Source organism: Microcebus murinus, chromosome 7 (assembly GCF_040939455.1).
Source record: "Microcebus murinus isolate Inina chromosome 7, M.murinus_Inina_mat1.0, whole genome shotgun sequence".
NCBI classification, from domain to species: Eukaryota; Metazoa; Chordata; class Mammalia; order Primates; family Cheirogaleidae; genus Microcebus; species Microcebus murinus.
This window is the reverse complement of record NC_134110.1, coordinates 15,575,994-15,595,061: the sequence shown is the minus strand read 5'-3', so window position 1 is coordinate 15,595,061 and position 19,068 is coordinate 15,575,994. Positions and strand designations below refer to the sequence as shown.

The 19,068-nt window shown below is 43.3% G+C and overlaps 1 protein-coding gene across 3 annotated transcripts in view; it reads left to right on the top strand.

Moving 5' to 3' along the window:
- IGF1R (insulin like growth factor 1 receptor) overlaps window positions 1-19,068 on the top strand; it is a 291,232-nt gene that overhangs the window by 27,594 nt on the left and 244,570 nt on the right. The gene's annotated exons all lie outside the window — the stretch shown is intronic.

The window sequence follows — 19,068 nt, the reverse complement described above, 5'->3', positions numbered from 1 at the left end:
TCATGCTTCTCCATTTATTCAACTTTTATCTATTAAGAAATCATAGAAGGTCATGAAGGTCTTATACTCTTCCTTTTGGGTTTTTTTCTAGGTAATTAACACTTCCTTGCTAATGTGGAAGGAATCTTTATTCTCCATTGAATTTTTTAAATGATTATTGCTTGTGTGTGTGAGGAAAGGTATGGTATTTTGTATACTTACCTTGTATCAACCCAATTTACTGATTGCTCTTGTCGTATTAGTTTTTCAGTTGATTTTTTTTCCCTGATTTTTCTGTGCAGAGAATCATTGATGACAAATAAGGATAATTTTGTCTCTATTTTTCCCAGTACATAACACTTTACTCAGTTTCAGGTGTGTGTCATTTAGAACTACCAATGGCTGAAAGTGACAGGAAACCTGCCTAGTAAAGGCTTAAGCACTCAGAGGCTGATTTTTCTCAAGTTCAATCTATAGGGAAGTGGTATGTGGCTACCGCAAGATGCTCAAAGAGGACATGGAGGACTAGACTCCTGGCTTCTGTTTCTCCATCTTTAGCATGTGCTTTTTTCCTCTTGGTCACAAGATGGTCCCTATACTTCCAGCCATTACATCTGTGTTTTAGGGAGGAAGAAGTCAGAAGGGATAAAAACAAAAGGCAAAAAGGCAGAGTTACCTGCCAGCAAACCCTGATCAGCTATTTGCTGATCCTTCTCGTTGGCCAGAACTGAGTCCCATAGCCATTGGCTAGAAGGTGGAAGGTGGAATTGGGCGTGGCTAGTGGGTGTGACAAGGCAGTTGGGTCAGCCAGGCAGGGTGGGCCACATGTTTTTATTGCATTGGCTGGTACATTCAGAATTGTGTTAAATATTGATTATGGGCATATGTGTCCTTTTTCGTCTATATTAATGGTAATGCCTCTAATATTTGTCAATATGTATGATATCTTTTTGGCTCAAGAGAGATTTTCATCATGTTGAAGAATTATTTGCCTAGTTTTCATGGGTGATTTATTAGGGATGGGTGTTGAATGTCATCATATGTCATTTTGGCATCGGTTTAGATTCAGATGTTGTTGTTGTACCTATTAATGTGATGTAGGAATAGATCACCTAGTAGTAATCCCTCCTCAAATTCCTGGGTTAAACTATTTTCGGTTGTGAGTGACTGTTTAAATTTCCCATTAAATTCAATTTGCTAACATTATATTTAGATTTTTATATCTCTTATTTTAAGCAAGATAACTTTACAGTTCTCTTTATATGTAATCATTTCTAGTTTTTGCTATCAGGTTTCTGTTGGCTTTGTAAAATCAATTAATGGTTTTCTTTTTTTACCTTCTTCTCTGTAGCGGTTTTTATAGTGTGACAATAAACTGTCCTTTGAAGGTTTGAAAGAATTCACTTGTTAAATGCTTGGGGGCTGACACTTTAAAAAATGTGGATAGTTCTGTGACAACTTTTAAAAAATTCCTCCATGGGTATCAGTCTGTTCCAGTTTCTGGTTCTTTTTTTGAATCAATTTTGGTAATTTAATAATTTTCAACAAGTCAATTAAAAATTATAGCTCAGTTTTATGTAGTATTTTCTTTATGGTGTTAGTTCCTCTGTATCTGTTTTTTCAGATTTTTTTTTTTTAGTTGCTTTTCTCCTTTATTTTTGATTAGACCTGCCAGAGCTTCTCTGGCTTTGGGCCTCCACCCTGATCCAGAGTTAATTGCAGTCACATGCTGTGTAACGATGTTTTGGTCAGTGATGGACCGCATACATAACAGTGATCCCAGAAGATTATAATGGAGCTGAAAAATTCCTGTCATCTAGGGACATCGTAGCTGTAGTCGTGCAGCGTGTTCTATGTTTGTAGTGATGCTGGTGTGAGCAAGCCTATTGCACTGTCAGTCATATAAAAGTATAGCACACACAATTATGTACAGTATGCAATACACGATAATAAATGACTGTTACTGGCTTATGTATTAATAGTTACTGTACTATACCTTTTATTGTTATTTTAGAGTATACTCCTTCTACTTATATTTTAAAAAAAGTTAACTATAAAATAGCCCCAGGCAGGTCCTTCAGAGGAGGTATCCAGAGGAAGGCAGTGTTATCATAGGAAAGGACAGTTCCATGCTTGTTATTTATTGCCCCTGAAGACCTTCCAGTGAAACAAGATGTGTAGGTGGAAGACAGTGGTATTGATTAGGACTGTGTAGGCCTATGCTAACGTGTGTGTTTCTGCCTTAGTTTTTAACAAAAAAGTTAAAAAAAAGTTTTAAAAATAAAACTTAAAGATACAAAGAAAGTAAATATTTCTGTAATAGCTGTACAGTGTGTTTGTGTTTTAAACTAAGCGTTGTTACGAAATAGTCAAAAAGTTAAAGTATAAAGTAAAAATGTTATAGTAAGATAAGGTTAATTTATTATGGAAGAAAGAAAATTTTTTTTTTTTTTTTTATAAATTTAGTGTAGCCTAAGTTCATAGTGTTTATAAAGTCTACAGCAGTGTCCAGTAATGTGCTAGGCCTTCACATTCATTCACTACTCATTCACTGACTCACCCAGAACAACTTCCAGTCCTGCAAGCTCCATTTATGGTAAGTGTCCTGTACAGTTGTACCATTTAAAAAATCTTTTATATTATATTTTTATTATACTTTTTGCATGTTTAGGTATACAGACACTTACCATGTTACAGTTGCCTAAGTATTCAACACAGTAACATACAGTAACATGCTGTACATGTTTGTAGACTAGGTGATACTGTATGGCCAGGTGTGTAGCAGGCTATACCATCTAGGTTGTGTAAGTACAGTTTACACAAAGACAAAATTGCCTGATGGTGCATTTCTTAGAACATATCCCATTGAGTGACACATGACTGCTTTCTTCTTTAAGCCTCCATAGTACCTTGCTTATGTCTCTTCACAGGTCTGCTTTGCTGATAGATTGAGAGCTCCTGAGGAAAGATGCTCTATCTCTGTTTTGTTTGCCTCTCGTTTCATTTATCTGTAATTTTCTGGATATGTGAGCCATGGAAGGCAGCGTGGATAGTGTACTGGCTACATGGGTGGCAGGAGACCCCACCGCCCTGGGATAGTTCTATGTGTGGGGTGCTCAGATCCCTGTTAGGGGCTCATGCTTCGACCTCAGGGCTATTCTTGGAGGTGCTGTGACATGTCTTTCACCTCCATGGGGTCTCACTCTGTGTATTGGTAAATGTTAGTCTGGCTCAATTAGTGGGTTTAATTTGAAAATTCTATTCATATCTCTGCTTTAGATGTACCTTTGGTCAGTACTTAAATTTGGAGTCTGTCTCTGATATCTGAATTATTGTTTGGTATATGTGGCCACAAGGAGATTGTCATTATTCAGGACGGGTGGGGAGGCAGGATGCTGTGATTTCTATTGGATTATGTGAAATCAATTTGGAATTTTGATGGAGCCTTGAACTCTTTTGAGCTTAGTGATTTTCTGTGTAGGGTGGAGAGTGATTAGGAAGGAGTTCACCACCCTCAGGTCCTCAGGTGCAGGGTCTTGCCAGGGGCAGGATTGATAAATGAATGTCAGGGTGGATGAGTATAGCAGGCCTGAACCTTGAAACTCTGGGCCTCCACTGTCATTTGGCCGTAGGGAGCATTCAGTGGTGATGGTGTTTGATACGGTTTTGAGTGACTTTCATCTCCCAAATCATACCATCTTTCATCCCCTAAGGTTATCTGAATTGTTTTCTAGGAGGAGCTAGAGATGTACCAGGACAAAGATGACTACCTTCCTACGTTTGCTTAGGGTATTCCTGTTAGATGAGCTAGTGCGTTCCATTTAGGGCCCATAGAGACCAACCTTCACATTGAAGAAGCGTATCTGTGCTCTTCGATTATGTTTTCATAGGGAAAAGTGTCACATGTAATTATAAGAGGAGTCTTTCTCTTTAAATACTGCAGTTGATTCAGAAATGTTAGAGGTTTAATTGAAGAGCTTATCTACATTTTTACCTTTTCCTTAGGGATGCAGACACTAATATTTTTGTTGCTTTTTAAATTTATGTTTAATGTCTTATTTGGGGTTTCCAAATAAGTGGTTATGCTTAACTTTTCTTGCTATGCATTTTACTCAGTGTAGGCTCTGATCCTGAGCAGCACTTCTCTCCCCAGAGTTGATTCCTCGCTACCTACCAGTAATATCTAATATCCAGTGCTAGAGATACTGATCACATGGTACTGGCATGATGGGTTTCTCTCCCTCTCTGTTGTTATAGGGATTCTTTAAGAGCAGGGAACATATTCTTTGTTTCCCTAGGATCTGACAGAGTGCCTGGTGCACAGTAGGTGTTTGTTAAAACAGGTGCAAATTGGGTTGATATCACAAGGGTTTTAGAAGACGTCTGACTAGTTTGTATGTGTGACTTAGGAGGTACTGTGCCTATTCAAGGATACACCTCAGTGATTCCACAAGTGGTCTGCCTATTTATTTTAAGGTTCAAAAAGTAAAATGTTCTGTTTAAGCAGACTTAGTCTTTCACAATCTGATGTTTTCCAATTCTGTTCAATCTCCTTTAGTTCCATATTTGGGGGCTGTTCCTGCTCGGAAGGCAGGGAAGTTGCTGGGAAGTCTCTCCTGTGTTCTGCAAAGGGACTTGGACATGTGTAGGCATTGCCCAGTTGTGTTACAACTTGTTTATAGCCGTTGGTTTTTTAAGGGATGAGGTAATCTTTGCTCAGCATAGTGAAATACACAATAGTTTTGTTTATTGAGGAAATTGTTGTCTCTTGAAGTTTTTAAGACGTTAGGGATGTCACGAATTGCAATCAAGTGGGTATCCTCTTATGTAAGTGCATCTGACAAGCCAATTTCACAACCACATCTCATCAGTCACAGTTGGATGGCAAGGTTTATTGTTTAACTTTTTTTTTTTTTTTTTTTAAGTTGGGAAAGGAAGCCTTTATATAGAAGCCAGATGGTTTCAGAAGCCAAGAAATGGCATGAAGGCATGGATATTTGGAAATCTAGACATAATTCACCATTCCTCTTAATTTTTTACTTCTGATCTCTGAGACAGACAGCTGTTAATTGAACTACTTGTTCACAATGTTTGAGATGTGATGAATGCAAGTGTCCTGGCCACCTGGCAGGTATTTAGCTCTTTTGGGGTCACCCTGGAGGCTGACAGTGCTGCCCCAAGAAGTACTGTCTTCACCAGCTGGGCCTCTGAGCCGGACCATGTGCTGGTGTTCATGTTTAACTTGCTGCCCATTCTGTAGCCAGTTGTTAAATCACTTTAGATGTGTTGACAGCCTCAACATGTCAAACTTTAGAAGTTCAAATTTTAAAAAAGGTAAGGAAATGATCTCCTAGTGAGACAACTTCTGCCTAAAAAATAAAAGCTTCTAAGACATAAATTCTATGTTATAAACAACTTGTAATTTTCATAGTTTTCAGTTTTAGCTCCAACAGCCTCTATGATAGATCTTAAATATGTTTATCACAGCTGGAAAAATGTTTTATTGTCATCCTTGTTTATCGTAATATGTCACCTACTCTGGTTGTGTCTTACAACTGTAGCTGTTTTTTTGTTTTATGCTTTCTAATGGGGGACTTGAGGGAAAGGGGGGCTGATGAATATAAATGATACTTAGAAATTGAAACAGGAAAAAAAAATATTCAGCCAGTACTCTTTCCAGGTTATAGCTAGACGTCAGTTGGCAACCTCCACTCTGTGGTTTATTGAATAATACTTAATACTTAGCACAGCCCTCAATGAAGGTCTTTTTATGGCCTTTTCTGAATGTTTTACAAACATAACTAAAGCATATCCAGATGAGGACAGGGACTGTTCTTTCCTTCCTTTTCAAATGGAGCAAAATTTGGCCATTGGGATCCTATGAGTTAGAGAGTAGAAGAATTGTAGCCAGGGGGAGACCCTCCATGTGCTGAGAGAGCTCGTGTGGGATTTGGCTTTGGGAAGTCTGGGCTTGCATTCCACCTAAAGCTCATATTTAGTGACTGTGATTTGGGACAAATTATGTAGTCTCCCTGAACTTCAGAATGTTTGGGAAGCTTTCTGAGGTATTTGGCCCCATACCATGGCCTCCATATGTAAATTTCTTCTTCCTCTTATCCTCCAAACTTGAGATCATCCCTGCACTGATTTTTTCATAGCTTTGATTTTTGCCTTGAGATACTATATGTGATTGGGTACCATTTGTTAACATAATTTGAAAATTACAAATTCATTTTAATAATATCTTAGGCCAAGTGTAATGAGGAAAATCAATTTTATGAGCCCAACTCATATTACAAAGCTAAATGGAAACCAGTTTTTTATTATTTTATCAGTTTCTTTGCCATTCCACCCAGTATATACTGGAGGATTGAGTTTCACTACATTGAAAATCTGAAGATTGGTTCCTAGCATTTCAAAAATTCCATTTAGCCTTTCGGTTGGAACTGTTGGCCTTCAAAAATAACAGTTCTGTGTTTGAATCTGTAGTGACATCACCAGGATTTCTGGGAAGCAAATGGACACATTGGATGGTGTGCATTGTGTTCTTTGGACCCCCAGGATTGGCCTCCTGTGGGTCCTGGCTGGGGCTGTAACTTGCAAGAGCACAGGCCCCAACTTCCACTTGAGTTGATTAGTGTGGGGGTTAATGAGGATCCAGGGCACTGGCTCCCCCTTGAGTTTCCATCCTCAGCTTCCTGCAGAATGCTCTGCTCCCTGTTACCCAGCTGGGCACCTCTTCCTCTGATCCCCACTTTGCCCTTTGATGCCTTCCCAGTGGCACAGCCGCAGGCCTCTTTCGAAGACTGGCTCAGAGATGCGTCTGTGGGCTGGGCCCCCAGGCTGCTTCCCCTAAATGCCTTTTGAAGATGGGACAGGAGTGTGCAAGAGCTGGCCTGCTCCGGTGTTCAGATTTGGATCAGGGCTGGCAGCAGTTCCCAGCTGTCAGTGACCCCTCTCTCCCATACCCCAGGTAGCCTGATCACCCAGCCTTGGAGTTGCAGCCTCTTTGGATTTGGGGGCAGCTGTCAGTGTCCAAAACCACTTTGATCTTTGCCTTAGAGCAGTGTCAGATGGTAGCCATTGAGAGTACTTTTAAAACAGTTTTTAATTGTGGTGAAGTACATATAAACATAAAGTATACCATTTTCAAGTGTACAGTTCAGTGCCATTAAGTACCTTCACATTGTTGTACAACCATCACCACCATCCATCTCCAGAACTTTCTCATTTTCTGCAACTGAAATTCCATATCTTTTAAACAATAACTCCCCATTCCCTTCTTTCGCAGTTCCTGGCAACCACCTTTCCACGTCCTGTGATTTGACTACTTTAGATGTCTCATATAAGTGGAATCAAATAGTATTTGTACTTTTGTGACTGGCTTATTTTACTTAGGATAATGTGCTCAAGGTTTATTCATGCTGTGGCATGTGTCAGTTTCCTTCATTTTTAAGGCTGAGTAATATTTCCAACAATAATAATATGTATATAGCATATTTATGCAATGTGGAATCCATTACCACATGGTTTGTAATGCTTGTCCATTTATCTCCTGACGGACACTTGGGTTGCTTCCACCCTTTGGCTATTGTGAGTCATGCTGCTGTGAGCATGAATGTACAAATATCTCTTTAGGTCCTTGATTTCAGTTCTTTTGAGTGTATACCCAGAAGTGGAATTGCTAGATCATATGGTAGTTCTATTTTTAATTTTTTGAGGAACTTCCATACTGTTTTCCATATAGACTGCACAAGGGTTCTAATTTCTCCACATCTTTGCCAGCATTTATTTTCTGGCTGTTTTAAAATTGTTTTAATAGTAGCCATCCTAATGGTATGAGGTGGTATCTCAGTGTGGTTTTGACTTAGGAAAATTTTGAGTTTTAGCAAATACCAATGAAGTAATTCAACTTCTTATGGGCATAAACTGAGTTAAAACATAAGGGTTTTGTGGGGAGGAGGAGAAGAGAGATTTCTTACTCGCCTTTCAGTTGCTGAGTGTTTAGCAGGCGTCCTCAAACTACAGCCCGCGGGCCACATGTGGGTGTTTTTGCCCGTTTGTTTTTTTTATTTCAAAATAAGATATGTAGAGTGTGCATAGGAATTTGTTCATCGTTTTTTTTTTTTAAACTATGGTCCGGCCCTCCAGCAGTCTGAGGGACAGTGAACTGGCCCCCTGTTTAAAAAGTTTGAGGACCCCTAGTTTACAGAGTACCAGCTCTTCCTCAGGCCTGTGCCAGTTGACCCCTGGTGAAAGACAGAAAGTAAATATTATGTAGTTCTGGCTGCCCAGGGGGGCCGGGGAGGGAGGTATCACAGTCTAGGAGGCCAGTGAGTGCTTGTACTTAAGGGGACACAGTGTAGCCTGGATCCTGTGGCACTGAGGGGTCGAGCCTGCACTGAGGTTGAGTTTTAAAGGTCTGGCATAGAAAGGATGGGTGTTTTGATAGAAGGAGCTGCTAGGAAGCATGTATGTGTACCCAGTGTCTTAGAGTTTAGGAACCTCAGGTGCCTCTGAGTGTTGTCCTTGGAGGAGGACACCAGGAGCTGAGACTGGGGATGTTGGCACAGGTCAGATCACAAACAAGGGCCTTACAGGCCATGTTAATGAGGTTGGACTTTCTCTGGGAGCCACAGGGAACCTTTGAAGGACTTAAAAACAAAAGAATGGGTACTGTCAGATTTGTGGCTTAGAAAGTCTGCTTTGGTAATGGGGGTGGGGGTGCATTATGGAGGGTTAGATAGGGGCCCAGCACTCCCAACTACCGCCCCAGGTGCTGCGTGGTAACCAGGGGAGAGGTGGTGGCAGTGGTAGCCAGGGCTCTGTATGGATGCCAGAGCATCCCGCAGTTGTCATTTTATAGTGGTTAAGTTCAGACAAAGCAAGAAAGTTCTTAAAAGTTTCCAGCCGTAGAGCTGTCTCTTTTTGCCTTCGGATTTTGTCTTTGCCATCTCTGGCCTCTGATGGAAGGTGGAAGTCACTCATCTCTTAGCTGGAAGCAGAGCTCCTTGTGATCGCCGGCCCGTTTGGTGGTGTGCCTTGAGTGCCTGTAGAAATGGGAACCTGGTGCCACTACCTGGAGGCTTTGGGTCGTGAACTTCAGTGGGTGCTTTGTGGTTAGCAGGGTGGAAGGGAGGCTGCAGACAGTGATCAGGGAGCTTGGGTCCCAGCAGTTGAGGGCCTCTGCATGCCTGCGTGGTATTTAAGGAAGGACACGGTTGCTTCTCAGTGTGCTCTCGGCCCATCAGAACCTGGATTCTCGTTTTACGGGTAGAGTTACGGTTTTGGATTAAGCATCCCAGCCCTGGCCCAAGTTCATGGTGATCAGTAGTGCAGTTTGCACTTCTCTCTCTCTCTCTTTTGTTCATGACAAGGATGGTTACTTCTCTGTGTGTGTGAGAGACAGACACACCCACAGTGTTATTTCATGTACGTACCATTGGCACACACAGAAATGCTATTATGGCTGGGTGCGATGGCTCACGCCTGTAATCCTAGCGCTCTGGGAGGCCGAGGCGGGCGGATTGCTCGAGGTCAGGAGTTTGAAACCAGCCTGAGCAAGAGCGAGACCCCATCTCTACTATAAATAAAAAGAAGTTAATTGGCCAATTAATATATATAGAAAAAATTAGTCGGGCATGGTGGCGCATGCCTGTAGTCCCAGCTACTCGGGAGGCTGAGGCAGAGGATTGCTTGAGCCCAGGAGTTTGAGGTTGCTGTGAGCTAGGCTGACACCACGGCACTCACTCTAGCCTGGACAACAAAGCAAGACTCTGTCTCAAAAAAAAAAAAAAAAAAAAAAAAAAAGAAATGCTGTTATGACCCTTTTATTAGGGGTCGACACTAACCTCTGCTGGGTGTGCTGCATGTTTTTTGGAAACATCTCTGCTTGGCAGCATGAGACTGGAGCTCTCCTTCTCACCCTGCCATTAGCTAATAGGAGAATTTTGAAAAAGGCACCTAATCTCTCCAAACCTCAGTTTTTCCATCTGTGGAATGATATCACAGATGCTTATGGCTCGGGAATAGTTGGTGAGGGATCTATGACTACAGGAGGCTTGTAGATGGGGTTCTGAGGACCTTTTGAAATAGCACGCAAACTCTTCGTAAGTGTATTGTTTTGGACAAAGGGCCTAGGTTTTATCAGACTTTCTGAGAGATCCAGTTCCTAAAAAGGAAAGCGTGATTAATCTTAGGGGCTTCCTTTTAGCTCACTATGCTTCCATTCATCAGCATCCGCGTGTGGACACCCCCTCAGATGGCCTGCTGATTCTCCTCCTTTCTCTGTGCAGTGGGTGACGGCTTTAGCTGCCCAGATGTTAACATCCAGTAAACAGAAGCTCAGTCAGTGTTAGCAAAATTAAATCACTCTGCAAAAATCAATGTTAGTGAAATTAAATCACTTGATCTTAAAAGCAACATGGAATAGTGGTTTTTCATCTTCATTGTGCTGTTTTCCCTCTCTAGATATCTTACAGGGTTTCTGTTTGTTTTTGGTGTCCTTTTCAAGGAGAAGCAGCTTTGGACCAGTGCATTAGATTTTTAGATACCAAGGTTGAGGATCCAGGGGTCTGTCATAGGTTGATTAATGAGAAAGTATTAACTTAAAGTATTAGAATATACTTACTGCAGGCAGAGACCTTGCGTAGTTTAAAGATGACTCAGAAGGCACATTAGGATCTTGCTGTACTTTCCTGCCATTGTGGATTGATACCAGTTACCATGTCATGTGGCTCTTCCAGGACACCTCAGTGGAGAGCAGTGTTAATATTGAACAGACCCTTATCCATAGAGAGATAGTGATGCCAGCATTCCAGCCAATGGTGTGAGTGAGGGCGGGGGCCACCTCACACCCTCTGTGACCACCAAGCTGTGGGGGGAAGGGAGGCCTGTCCTAGGAGCAGATATCCAAAATGTGGGCTCCTTTGGGTGTGATTTGGGGGTCAAAGAGATGGAGCAAGAGAGGAATGAACTTTGAAGATTTATGATCATTTTGATGATGATTATTTTAAAAATGCATGCTCATGGTAAAGCATTTAAACAGAAGAACACCAAGTCCCCTCCCACTCTTCCTCCTTCCATCCTACTTTCCAAAGGTAAGCTTTGCAGGTGCGCCCTATACATAGCAGACTTGTTCTGGTTTTTGTTGTTTTTTTTTTTTAAACACAGATTTGCAATTTGCGGTTCTTCAATTTAATGTATCTTGGCTGTCTTCCTATAGCAGAATGATCTTTGTTTTTCAAGTGATTTTGAGCGTGGAAGTGATATACGAATGTACGCTCCTTGTAGAAGTTAGAACGACACAGAATGACAAGATAGAAGGTGATAACTGTGAGTTGCTGAGTCTGCTTCCTTCCCCAGAGGGAACTTCCGGTGAGCAGGTCAGCGTGTCTCATTGCAGGCCTTTCCCCACTAAGTTTAGGTGCACCTGGATAAACCAGGGAGGGGGGATCAGTGGGTCAGGGAGAAGCAAGCCACAGAGCAAGGATAGTTGAATAAAAAAAGAGGGATCTCTGTTGCCTTGAGGTGAGTGTGCGCACCTCTTTAATAAACTTTTTCTTTTAGAATAGTTTTAGATTTATAGAAAAGTGCCAGGATGGTGTGGAGAGTTCCCATACGCCTCTTAACAGTTTCCCCTCTTGTCAATACCCTACCTCACCTTGGTGAATCCCACAATTAAGGAACCAGCATTAGTCCATGAGCATTAATGAACTAAACTCAACACTGTCTTGGGATTTCGCCAGGTTTTTGCCAGGTGTTCCTCTCTTGGTCCAGGGTCCCTGTGCAGGATACCACATCACATTTAGTCATCAAGTCTCCTCCGCTGCCTCTAGTCTGTGACAGCGTCGCAGACTTTCCCTGTCCTTGGTGACCTCAACAGTTTTATGGAGCACTGCTCAGGTTTTATGCAGATACTCCCTTAATTTTTTTTTTTTTCCTGATGATTTTCTCATGGTTAGACTGGGATTATGGGTTTTGGGGAGGAAGACCAGAGAGCTGAAGTGTCCTCTCATCCCCTCATACTAAGGGTACCTACTGTCAATGTGACCTATCACCATGAGGTTGACCTTGGCCACCTGGATGAGGTGGTGTGTGTGTTGGGCTTCTCTACTATAACGGGCTTTAAAAAATCAATTATATATGGATACTCTCTGTTCTTTTTAATTGCTATGTATTGATCAGTGCAAAGAGATCTTGCAGTTTCTTTACGAGATGGACTTTTATCCCAGTTTTTGTGTTTATAAATCAGATTCTAGGGAATACTGCCACATATATCTATTTGCCCCACTTACGTGAGGATTGGCTCCCTACAGGAGGTGTTTCTGGCCCTCAAGTTTTTGGGTAGATGTCGCCCTTCAGAATGGCCGTTCACATAGGCTCCTGCCCAAAGTAGGAGAGTGCCTGTGCCTCCATGCCCTCACTCAGGCTTGGTGTTATTAGACTGGTAACTGTTCTGTGAATCTGATGAGTTAAAAATGTTTTAGTTTATATGTCCCTCATTTTGAGACATTTTTTACCGTGCCCTAGAAACCTCAGTGTAAGATGATAGTAAGAACTGGGCTCTCCAGTAATATTGGGGAAACATCTATTTAGTACCAAGCTTTGATTAAAAACATTAACAAAATAGGGATCTACCCTCAAGGAATCAAAACCTTTATCCAAAAGCTCTCTTTCCCACAATACCTACTGGAGATACTGTTCTTGGTCACAGGCCCCAGCATTTAGAAATGGAGTTAGTGCGACTCTGTTTACCATATACTATTAGGGAGAACTTCTTGAGGGCCTGGAGACACTAGGGAGAGAGTGTTGGGGAAGGGAGAAGTGCAGCCCTGCCCCAGGTGTTAGGGAGTCAGGGCGGGTAGACCCGGGTGGGATACGTTAGTATGGAGTAGTGTGAGGCCCTGGGGCCTTGGTCTCTGGGTCATTACATCTTGTTAAGGCTTTGTCCCATGTTCCTTTTCCCCATGTGCCTTTTGCCTGAGGTGTTGAGGCATGGGGCAGGGATGGGGGGTGCTGGTGGAGCATGTCTCGTGAGAGAGCATTTGCCACCACCAGCCCAGCCCTATGCCTGGTCCCGTGTTCACACCCTTTTCTTGCTGTCACCTGAGTTTCCACCCAGCAGCTACAGGCTGCCGTGGCATGGCTGAGAGCCCTGGCACCCTGCAGAGGCGGGGTTCTGGGTGAGCAGAAGTCAGCAGGCATAGAGGTGGTGTTGGCCGTGGGCAGTTTAGCCCTGACCTGCCTGTGAGTGATGCCACCGCCACGTGGGGGACAGGATATACCCTCTCTTGTGGGGATTTGAGGCTTTTGTTTTTTGGGTTTTTTCCTTTGCACTGTTGAGCTTTGTTCCATGGTAGGCCTCTGGGAAGACTGGTCCGCATAGCTGCTAATATGGCTGCTGTCCTGCAGGCCCTGCCTCCCAGCTGCAGGTGTGCTGGGCAGGTGTCTGGGGTTCTCTGCTTCCCTGGTGCACGCGCTGGGCCCAGAGGCCTGCCTGCTTTTTGGGCTGTCTCTACCTTCCAGGGATCTGTTTGTTCCAACTCCTATCTTCTGTGTTTGCTTACTGTCAAGGGTAGAATTCTTCAAGGCTGCACCCGACTTATCCTAAAGATAAGGAATGGGAGAGATTTTTGATGTTCTCAGCGTGCCTAAGAGGGGCTGCTTGGCAGCACCTCTTTTCTGGTTCCCATTTGGAAAAGTGTCCTTTATCTGGTACCAAGGAAAAGGAACATTTGCGTTTATCTTTTTGCACTCAACTGACACACTTTTATGTCTCCAGGGTTTTTTTTTTTTTTTTTTTTTAAGAATAATTGTTCTCGTCTACATGGTGTAACATGCCACTGACTCTTAAGCAAATTAACACAGTCCGTGCTGGGGCATAAGGGAACAGGGAAATGAAATTGGAATTATTATTGAAGTGGGGAGGCGGTGCCTCAAAGACCCACGGCACCCATCTATTCACGTGGGCCCTCCCATGGCTGGCTCTGTGATCCTCCACAGTGCTCCATCAAGAGGGCATGCCTGTCACCCTTCACCAGTGAAGCGGAGCTGTGGGGAGGCTTGGGGACCCCCAGTTGTACCACTGTGTGGCTTTGTCAACATCTGCCTCCTTCCTGGAATAGTATGGTTGTGGCAGCCTGCCTGTACCCCCTTCCCTTGGGACCTCACTCAGCCCACCATGCTCCCAGCTCAGCACCCCTGAGCCCACTTGGCTGGAAGGCCCGGGAGGGAGGGGTCAGCCAGACTTGCTGTGCTCTTTGGCCCCTCACACTGCACTAAGTGGTCACTCTAAGGCTTTTCATAGTTCTCTATATACTTGAGAACGATATTGTTCTCAACCAGAGTTTGTAAAGAAAAAAAAAATTGTACTTCTCAGTTTCCATGGAAAAACATACAGATTTTTTTTTTTTTTGGTGGGATGGAAACTCTCTTAACGTTAGGGAATCTTTGTGTGATCTGAATATCCCCATCCAATAAAGAGCAGGGATGCTGAGGTATAGGAAGCTCACTTCCCCGTGACTTGCAGAGGAAGCCTGGGACTGTGTCTAAGTGGTACGTGGAAGGATAGCTATGGGTCTGAGTGTTTCAATAAAGAAGGGAGTTGATTTAGTAGAAACAGGGAGGGAGTGATGAGGGGCAGTTGCCTGATGAAGTGGAAATCTTGTGTTCCAAATTTGTGAGATCCGTCATCTCTGTCATCCAAGGAGAATATTATATGTGCAGGAAGAGTTCTTATAGTTGCGTTAGATTGTATTTTCTGTCTTTATTTTTCCCCCTATGGGTTATGAACAAAAACAAGAATTTGACATTCTGCAGTGTAACTAACTTGCGGATGCAGTATATGTTTTCAGTGGACTAAAAGGTCTGAAACAGTAGCATTTTCTCTGCCAAGTCAGTGTTTTATCTCTTTACATATTGCATATGGGTTATAAGATACAAAGTAAAGCTCTGTAAAGTTTTGTTGTTGTTGTTTGGAGACAGAGTTTCATTCTGTCACCCTGGCTAGGTGCAGTGGTGTCATAGCTCACTGCAACCTCAAACTTCTGGGTTCAAGTGAGTCTCCTGTCTCAGCCTCCTGAGGAGCTGGGACTACAGGGCACACGCCACCATGCTCGGCTAATTTTATCTATTTTTTGTAAAAATGGGGTCTTGCTCTTGCTCAGGCTGGTCTCAAATCCTGACCTGGTGATACTGCCACCTTGGCCTCTCTGAGTGCTAGGATTACAGGTGTGAGCCAACTTGCTCATCCGGCCTGTAAAGCTTTTTACAAGCTTCCTTTGTTGTCTTTCTTTGAGGGGTCAAGGCATGGGGGTGACAGAGGTGTCTATCCTTGAAACCTTAAAGAGGTGCCCACATTGGTTGGATGGCAATCAGTGTGCATGGTGTGTGAGAAAGCCCCTCTTCCAATCATACACAACTGGCTGTGTAGCATCCTTATCAGCCTTGAGGGACACCTCTAAAGAGGAGTTTTCTACACCAGAATTGTGTGAGGTAAGATAAATTTAAGGCCCCTAATAACCGAGTGATCTCAGGGAGGGCATTTGATTATTGTGGACTCCCAGTTTCCTTAGCAGTAATACAGGACAAATACTACCCTGAAAGTATTATCAGTAGTAAATCAAATCCGGCTTCTACAATCTCTGAAATGTACAGTTCCACAGAAGTCTTTAGTACCTCTTTAGACAGTCCCGTCTGATTTCAAATGAATCCTACTGTGTGTTCTCATATGGAACGCATATCCTTCACCTTGTATCAGTCCAAGTTCTGTGTCTCCCTCCCCCAATAGTGTCATATAGAGCCAGACCAGCCCTCTTCCCTGGGGACCCTCGCGTGCTTTGTTTCTGCAGCCATTCCCCACGAGATGGGATTTCTCATCCCTCTTTTCACTTAGATGTTCTCCCATTGACTCTTCTCTCTCTCAAAGTGTGGACACAGAAACCCAGTTTTCAGGGCCTCTTCTCTGGCCCCTTACTCTCCTAAAGTCTCCCTTAGTACAGTCTAAGACTGCCTGACTTTTTTTTTGGCAGCCACAACATCACTCATCACTCATCACATACAGAAATTATATCCAATTAAATTTCCTAAGTCTTTTCACACCTCCTACATTTGTGCATTTCTTTTTTTGCACCCAAGTGTCCAAATAGCATTTATTTCCTTTCTATTGCAATTGCAATCTGTTGATCTTTTTAGCTCTTGACTCTGCCATCCAATGTATTTGCCATCTTTCCTGGAAACTTGTCATCCTTCAATTAGATAAACATTTTATCTGTGCCATTGTTCAAGTAATTGATAAAAATGTTGAAACATACAGTACTCAGAAAGAGCCCCATGGCTTTCCACTAGACACCCTCCTTGGGCTATCCATTAATCAGCACTTTGGTGGATGAATCGCACATTTACCAAGCTATTCACATGTAGTTCATATTTCTTCACCTTGTCAACAATGGTATGATGAGATTTTAGCAAGACACTGTAGACAAAGTAAGTGTTCCCTGGAATCTACTAATTAACAACAACAAAAAAATCCTTATGCCAAGAAAAAAAAGTCGCCTTCCCCCCATCCTAAGTTATTGTGGTTTATGATGATGGTTTATGGCTTATGAGCCATGGCCTCACTCTGCGGCAGCGTTTTTCTTCTGTTTCTGCCTTTGGTTGATCCTACTGCTAGTGTGTGGGTAAGGGAAGGTTACCACCAGGGCTTTGGAGTGTTGGACTATGATTGGCTGTTATCTGGAGCAGAGCAGAATTGAGCTCCTTGGGAGAAAGGTGTTTAGATGATTCTTTTTGGGGAGCCAAGACCTGGAGGTTGGAAGTGGCCTCCGTGGGGCTGCTGTCTAGGTGGTGGGTTGAGAAATCGTAAGTGCCTAGAGGACCTGGTCTTGGTCGAATTGCAGCATGCCTCAGTGAGGAAGTCAGCAATGTGGATTGTTCTCCAGGTACTCACATAAGCACAAAGTGGAAAAAATACTCCTCCTCTGGGGGGAGAAGTGAATCTGGAAATGTTAGAGCAGAATAGTAAATGCAGAAGTTGTAGAAGATACAAGGCCTCAGTGAGGGTGGGAGTGATCACTGCAGGGAAGGAAGGGGTTTTGGGCAGGGTTGGGTGGGAACAGGCTGGTGCTGTGATCTACCTTCATGTTTACTCCTCCACATTTTATAAGGCAAGAGCTGTGTTGAGGTACAGATGTGCCTGGTTTTGAGAAAACAATCCATAAACACCCAAAGTTGGAGAATTGATGAAATAGGGTACGAATTCTGCCCTTGAATCATATCAGATAGTGAGGTGCTGCCACAGTTGAGTTTGCATAGATGGTCGCGTATGGTCTTTCAGCTCCACCCACTCCACACGCAAGTGCATACAGGCGTTCACCTGCCCCACTGCTTCTGCCCACCTGTAAGGCTGTGAGCCTAGTGCCTGTTTCGTTTCCTTAGGGAGTCAGCGCAGGACTTCTGCTGGGGCCCTCTGTTTGTGCCCTGACGTCTCTGGCTGTGCTGGGTGCAGGTGCACAGCCACACCTGGCATGATGGCATTTTTAAATGCCTGCCCCATGTGCTCCATCTGTGACAGAGCTGAGGCCTGACCTGCTTTCCTTCCACCTGGGCTCTCCTTGGTGCATGGGGCAGTGTGGCCTGCCTTCAGCTCTCTGTCCACACTTGTGTGGCTCCTGTGAGGGACAAAATAAAATGCAGCAGGTTTTCCTCTATACTTAAAAAAAAATTATAGTAAAATGCACATAGCATAAAATTTACCATCTTAACCATTTTTAAGTGTACATTTCATGTTAAGTATGAACTTCAGACATTCACATTGTTGTATGATCAATCTCTAGAACTGTTTATCTTGCAAAACTGAAACTCTGTCCCCATTAAACAATAACTCCCATTACCTCTTCCCCACCAGCCTCTGGCAACCACTTTCTACTTCTGTCTCTGTGAATTTGACTTTTCTAGGTACCTCAGATAAGTGGAAGCACACACAGTATTCTTTTGTGACTCTCCTATTTACCTTAGCATAATATCTTTGAGGTTCATCCACATTGTAGCATGTGGTAGGATTTCCTCCCAGTGGATGAACTAGAGCGATGTAGTGACTGACCTCTGGCCATGTGGTGGATGGTTAGTGATGGAACCAAGAGTTAGCTGGTCTCTGAGTACTAGCCAGTGACCTTCCTCTCTAGCAAAGCCCTGAAGTCAGATAGACAGCCTCAGTGTTTCAGGAGGCTGATACTTTAATACCACCTCCATGAAGAATCACACCCCACCAGGTAGGAGGAACAGGTGAATGGGATTTCCACACTGTTATCAGCTAGATTGAGATAACTGGCTAATTGAAAAGAGTACAGGTCACTTAAGGAAACTGGAACATTGTAGGGCAAAGTAAAATACTTTTGAAATGAGGATGTGAACTGTAACTGGAATGATGTAACGTGTTCTACAAAACGAAGCCAGTGAGAGGACAGGGGACACAGGCTTTTATTTAGAACAATTGCCTGATTCTGAGCAGAAAATAAAAACTCATGGTGGGGGGATGGGGGAAAGAAGGCAGAAGGGGCACATTTTTGCAGGATGTTCAGTGTGGGCCGTGCTGTACCTTGGCTGCACTGCACCCCACACCTCCCCCAGGGCCCCACAGCACTGTCCTCTGGCTGTGCATTTTGCTGTTCGGAGGTTCCGGGTGCTGTCATGCACTATGGCTCCTAGGTGGTGGTGAGGAGGAGGGTATGTGGCTTGGCAGGTGCTTGGAAGGAAGGCTTCATAGTAAGACGAAGCTCGGACTCCCCCAGGGACTCTGGCCTCTGTGTGCGCTTCATCAAAAAGCCAACCATCCATCAGAACTGTGAATAATTAGGACTAGAAACTTAGAATATTGGGCTTTTGGGTATTTTAAGATCAGAAAGGTATTTGGAGTTCCTGTTAGAGCCAGTAAAGTTGTTTTTATGAAAATCCAGGAAAACGGTTGTTGCTTCTCTGTTAAAGCAAATAAAGCTCTGCACCAATTCTGCACCAATCTGTTTGGCAACAGATGCTTGTAAGTGGAAGGAGATACTGGGGCTTGTGTTCTCCCCAGTGTTTAAATTAATTCCT